The sequence below is a fragment of the Haliotis rubra genome, unplaced genomic scaffold, assembly GCF_003918875.1.
Source record: "Haliotis rubra isolate DU_JTF1 unplaced genomic scaffold, ASM391887v1 Scf117, whole genome shotgun sequence".
NCBI lineage: Eukaryota > Metazoa > Mollusca > Gastropoda > Lepetellida > Haliotidae > Haliotis > Haliotis rubra.
Genome location: NW_025765081.1, coordinates 517782 through 524585, shown reverse-complemented (window position 1 = coordinate 524585; position 6804 = coordinate 517782).

Below are 6804 nucleotides of genomic sequence, written 5' to 3'. Positions count from 1 at the left end.
CATGTTGGGAATCAAACCCTGGTCTTTGGCGTGACGAGCGAACGCTTTAACCACTAGGCTACCCCACAGCTCCGATGAAGCAATGAAAACAATAAGAACTGTTGTACTGCTATCGTCATGATAATAATATCATGTTCATTTTGTAGAAAACAGGTGTATGTGCCTCCCCATCCCTGAAAAAGAACAGAAAAACAAACAAAACAAACAAAAGGGGATCATCGACATATTTCATATATATAACGACATCAGTATGTGAATTCATTTAAAGACAAAACAACGAGACATGCTCACCGCATCTTTAGAGTACGTCTAAGCTGGAAGACGATAACCCGATAAGTTTGAATGAAAAAATGGATTAAAAAAACAAGGAGCCTGTGCTCAACTTGGTATTAAAATATTCATGGACAAGTTGACGCAGAGCTGTTTCAAAAAGTACGAACTTCAAGAGTCACCGTCAGCGTTTTGAAGCATAATCTTCAAGATGAATCACAGTGTGACAAACAGCATCCATGATCTAATTTATGAATATACGAGACATCGCGTATCGTGCTAATTCATGCCGCCTGACTGTCAGATACAGGTATGCAGCGTCAGAAGGGGAATAGTATATTTATTTCAGCGTTTCAAAACACAAGGTAGGTTCATTAAAACAATGGTTTGACAGAAAATAAGTCTACTGTGTACAAAATCCGAATGTAAATGTTCTGGTCAAATGAACGAAACCTACATCATATTTACCACACAATGGCCTATGAGGGAATGAAAAATGAAGGTGAATAGTCTCATGTATCGTGTCAATAAATTGACTGGCTATGCTTGATGTGATGTCACAATTACACATGCAACAGTTTACTGTTACGTTACCCTCGTAAAACTTCACATGGAAAATCAAAACAAAATTATGAAAGTTTGTGAAGTAACTTTTTTCATTTTGGAGACAAACGTTATGAAACTTTTTTCCAGAGTTGGTCTGATGTTTTCATTCAGTCTGCGTTGAGATGAATGTTTGAACCGAATTTGAGCTAGACTGAGATCATCGGTATCATTTTTACCCCAACAGACTCAAGCTTCCCTTGATCACGTGACACATGATCGCCATGACACCTCGTTATACCAAACCCCGTTAATACGGAAATCTGGCTTTCTTAGGTAAATCACCCTGTGTTCATGAAATACGTTTTCCGGACAATTTCCTTTAAAATCATTCAGTCCAGTTTAACGGGGTTCATTGTAGCTCCATGGGCTGATACAGATCCTGTCCTCATTACCAGTAGAGTCTTCAGGTCAGCGCGGCTTCAGTGAACAAGATATACAAGAAATAATGCTTCGCAAAGTGAAACTAGAAATAATGTGATCTAATCTACATGAATTCTGAGCGAAATGAAACATTCTCGCCCATGGGCCGGCCCATAGGCGAGCGAGTTTAAATTTTGAGTTTCGAAAACAAAGATTTTTTTCATCCTTAGCATATATTCATAACAACTGCATGTTTAATTTAGTCGAATCCCTTGTCAGAAAGTGTCCACAGTGCGGCGAGTTTCTGGACTTTGGTGTGGTGTTCAAAGTAGTCATTTTGTATAGCACTGAAGGTTCCAGGTTTACTGCTCACGGGTGTTTTCACATATTCACAGTATGTACACAGTATATACACAGTGCCTTTTGTTTTAACAGTTATAGGCAATTTTAAAGAAATGGGTTTTTAAGTTTGTCTGGAATGTTGATGTCGTTTCTGATAATTTGATGTTATCTGGAAGAGCATTCCACATAGATGTTGCTGCGCATCTGAAACTGCGTTCACCCATAGCTGTTTTACAGGGAGGTTTTGTTTCTACAGTCGTAATATCGTGGCCGTTGAACTATATGAAACAGAGAATATGTGTTAATAGGTTTAAAGACATCAGGTACATTACAGAATATGAACATTCCTGCGGGCTTCCTGCGGGCTTCCTGCGGGCCAGTGTTAATGCAGACGCCATACGGCACGGTGATGTCACGCCTGGGACCTTTTTAAAAAGTTTCGAGATTATAAGAAAATATATATGGTGTTGAACATTTTGAAACTGTCAAAGTTTTAAAAAGTCTTTCCCTTTGCGGTCAACTTGAATATGTAATAGAATAACATTCCTACATTACTATAAATCCTGCAAATTTTCTAAACATATTGACGCAGAATTCCACTCACTATACAAATACTCGGATAAAACCACACGAATTGTTATATGGAATTTGAAACCCGCAAACTGAAACAGATTGACCTAAAATTCAGCAAATCTCAAATTGATCAATATTGATAAACAATCAAACAAGTAAATACTGAGAGCAGATTCAAGCAAATAGTAACACAGGTACAGATCTGAAATCATATATTGACATAAATTCTGCATTTTCTGACTAGTTTTAGTTAATTATATTTTAATTGCGACAATTTTGGTTTAAAATCTGCGAGTAGGTAATGCATTGTTAAATGGTAAATATCCTATAATATATTAAGGTAAAATGTTTTTTATATGTAGAGCAGAAACATATCTTTGAGAAGCGATAATTCTACATGTAAAGGTCTTAAATTACGTCATAATATATGCCAAAATAAATTTAGAAGTGACTTTTAGACCGTGATGTACGTCCTATCAGCACCTCAACAGTGCAGTGGCAGCATTGATGCCTTGCCATCTTCTCCCCACACAAAGAAACCATAATAATAATCAAAAACATGATAATATATATTAAACTAAGTCGGAGTGACGTCATAAAGCCGTTGTTCATATACATTTCATTCGAATACCATCTCAAGTCCGCCCTCGCTGTTTTTCTTATTCAGGCATTGTTAAGCTCTGGTGGGAATATCATAATTTAAAAAATCACGTTTTATGATATATGAGCAACCAAGCGGTGACACTAAAAAAACACCCCTTTTTTTCTAGGGTTAAATATGAGCGCTGAAGCAGATGACTAGCGATGCACAAATGTTAGGGTTGTATTGTTAATACAAAGTAACTTTTGAATTTTAACTTTGATTGAATATACAAATGTATACACTAAATGTGTACAAAACACGATTTTCGCTACATTATATTGACCGATACATCCCTATGACATGAGACACCCTTCGGTCAGTGTTCTATGTTTCCCATCGTTGTACAAAGCTTTCAATACTAGTTTTAATACTGAGGCAAGGCAGCATAAAACCTGTGAAATGATTATCTTTGGTACGGAACCACATATGCTACCACGGCCGTCGCAGTTGAGTCGTTGCTCGGAAATATGAAAGCACCAGCTAGCTGTGCCGTTCTGGCTAAAGGATGTACTATACGTTTTGTTAATTCAACGAGCTAGTGATCAAATAAGAAATGCAAACGCAATAATTAGCATGGTGACAGCTGACTGGTGTCTATTTCTGAGTCAGATTTCACTCGGTATTCTCGCTCCGGTACAGCTGTGATATGTACACGGGCCGATGCCTGCCAATCATACAACTTCAAAATGGACAAACGTTAATGGTAAAATATGTTTTGTTAGTGTTGGGTTAAAAATGATTTATGTAAGAGATGGATAATAGTTTCGATATGGAATGGGAAATTAGGTTTCACCCGAACTGTTTCGCATTGAAGGTAAATAATATAAATATCTCGAAGGTTTAGATTTCAGATTATCGGTATTCATAGTAGAATTATACACAAAGCACCCCCTGTACTTTTGCAATGATAGGTTTACAACACGCATATAAAACTTCTCGTGGTGGCCACGATGGAGAAAGGTTTTTTACCCGTATAATCCTTTGACTCATAAAAAACGACAAAATGATTCAATTTGGAATCCATGTTGATTTTATGATGATAATTTCTCATTTTGAGAAAAAACCCACTGAGTTTAAAACAAAATCATGTCTGTACAAGTATGGCCCTGGAACGTTAATGTTGAATTTATTGGTGAATTTGAACATTCAAAATGTCATTTTGCGTGTCACAATTGTGCAATCGACACTGCTTTTGGCAGAGATTTCTTATGAATGTGGAGAGGGTTTTGTCACTTCTATTTACACGATTCAATGTCAATACCGTGTGTAACCTCCATGTGACTGTATGACAACCAGCACTCTCCTCCTCATACCCCCTGTCAGCCTCCTGATCCTCTGAAGGGGCACTCCATTCCTCGTGTAAAGCAGCTTCCAATTAGGCCAGGTTCTGTACAGGGGGATTCCTTTGTTGCACACGACGACCAATCATGTCCCAGATATGCTCCAAAGGGTTAAGATCGGGGCTCATTCAATCTTGAGATTTGGCAGGGGGTGCATAACTAAGTTCTTGGTGTATATATGTGTTTGTCAACAGGGAGATATTTTGCTTAGATAGTAAGACAATGTTCACACGATGGAAATGAGATTGGTTTTCACATCTTGATTGTTTTTCAGAAATGTTTTATTTGTCAAACAATCTGGGATTTCATAATTAAATTGGACCTTTTAGTTTTATAAACCTTTCGACAGATGCTAATGATAATAGTTATATCAATCTGTCTTCTCAGGATAGCTAGCACCAGATCATTATAATAGATATATCACACTGTCTTCTCAGGATAGCTAGCACCAGATCATTATAATAGATATATCACACTCTTCTCAGTCTTCTCAGGATAGCCAGCATCGCCCTTTATAATAGGATTATCACAATGTCTTCTCAGGATAGCCAGCATCGTCCATTATAATAGATATATCACACTGTCTTCTCAGGATAGCCAGCATCAGATCATGATAATAGATATATCACACTGTCTTCTCAGTATAGCCAGCATCGCCCTTTATAATAGGATTATCACACTGTCTTCTCAGGATAACCAGCGTCAGATCATGATATAGTTATATCACACTGTCTTCTCAGTATAGCCAGCATCGCCCTTTATAATAGGATTATCACACTGTCTTCTCAGGATAACCAGCATCAGATCATGATAATAGATATATCACACTGTCTTCTCAGTATAGCCAGCATCGCCCTTTATAATAGGATTATCACACTGTCTTCTCAGGATAGCCAGCATCGCCCTTTATAATAGGATTATCACACTGTCTTCCCAGGATAACCAGCATCAGATCATGATAATAGATATAGGACACTATCTTCTCACGATAACCAGCACCGTCCATTATAATAGGAATATCACACTGTCTTCTCAGGATAACCAGCATCAGATCATGATAATAGATATAGGACACTATCTTCTCAGGATAACCAGCACCGTCCATTATAATAGGAATATCACACTGTCTTCTCAGGATAACCAGCATCAGATCATGATATTAGATATAGGACGCTATCATCTAAGGATAACCAGCACCGTCAGCATAATAGGATCGTAACCTTTATAATAGGATTATCACACTGTCTTCTCAGGATAACCAGCATCAGATCATGATATTAGATATAGGACGCTATCTTCTAAGGATAACCAGCACCGTCCATTATAATAGGATTATCACACTGTCTTCTCAGGATAACCAGCACCGTCCATTATAATAGGAATATCACACTGTCTTCTCAGGATAGCTAGCATCAGATCATGATAATAGATATAGGACACTATCTTCTCAGGATAACCAGCATCGTCCATTATAATAGGAATACCACCCTGTCTCCTAAGGATAACCAGCATCGTCCATTATAATAGGATTATCACACTGTCTTCTCAGGATAACCAGCATTAGATCATGATAATATATATATGACACTGTCTTCTCAGGATAGCCAGCATTAGATCATGATAATATATATATGACACTGTCTTCTCATGATAATAGTGGGGCGGTTAAGGCCAGGATTTTGTCAAAATTGTGCACTTTGGGTTAAAAGCACCAAACTTGGCACACTGATACATTGAACAATTCTAAACATTTCTGGATATGGATCCACCTCAGTAGTGCCCCCTGGTGGCCGAAAATCCAAGATGGCCGCCAGTTTGACTGAAATCTCTAACTATGTCAGCCCATGCTCAACATATCATAATTATCTTGTCATATTCAGTATTTTATTAAGGAATTGTCTTCATAGTGCTGTATGTAATTTACATCTAGCATGTAGCGCCCCCTGATGATGACAAAATTCCAAAAGATGGCCGCCAAATTTAGATTTCTATAGAATGTTTCAAATGTTTGTACACAATGTCAGTATTATTTGTTCAGATCAGTTTAATTTAGGATTTAAAAAATTCCTTGTTACTGAATGTTCTAGCTATTAATACCAAAATGATTTTCCTTGTACATTTAAAGTATTACTTTTTGTTATTTATAAAATAATTAACACATGATTAACATGATGAATACAGTATTGATCAACTATATTATGTTCCACAATGTATATTGTTTTATAGCTATGGATTTTAAAATATATTCTGTTAATACACATATGTGTATGGCCTTTTTAAATGAGATCAGTACTTTTGCAAGTAGTATTGGAATTTTCTCCTTTGAACAATCTAAGATGGCTGCTTGGAGCAGTCGATGCATTTTGGAGAGCATTCTTGTGATGGATATTTCATTAATGAGGCACCCAAAGGTATGAATGGGAGGGAACATCAAACAAAGTTCAACTGATGGAAGAAATAGGAAGATCATTGTCAAGCTGCCATTCGTCTATACCAGTGTACCCCCATTATGTTTTACCAAGACGGATCATTATGTGCCGCCTTTGAATTGACCTTTTACTCCAGATGAACATTGTGTTGACACAATACTTGATTATGAGAACTAGGTAATAATGATGTTTTTCTCTCATGGGCAGCATACAATACACTAACAGACCCTCCAACAACAAT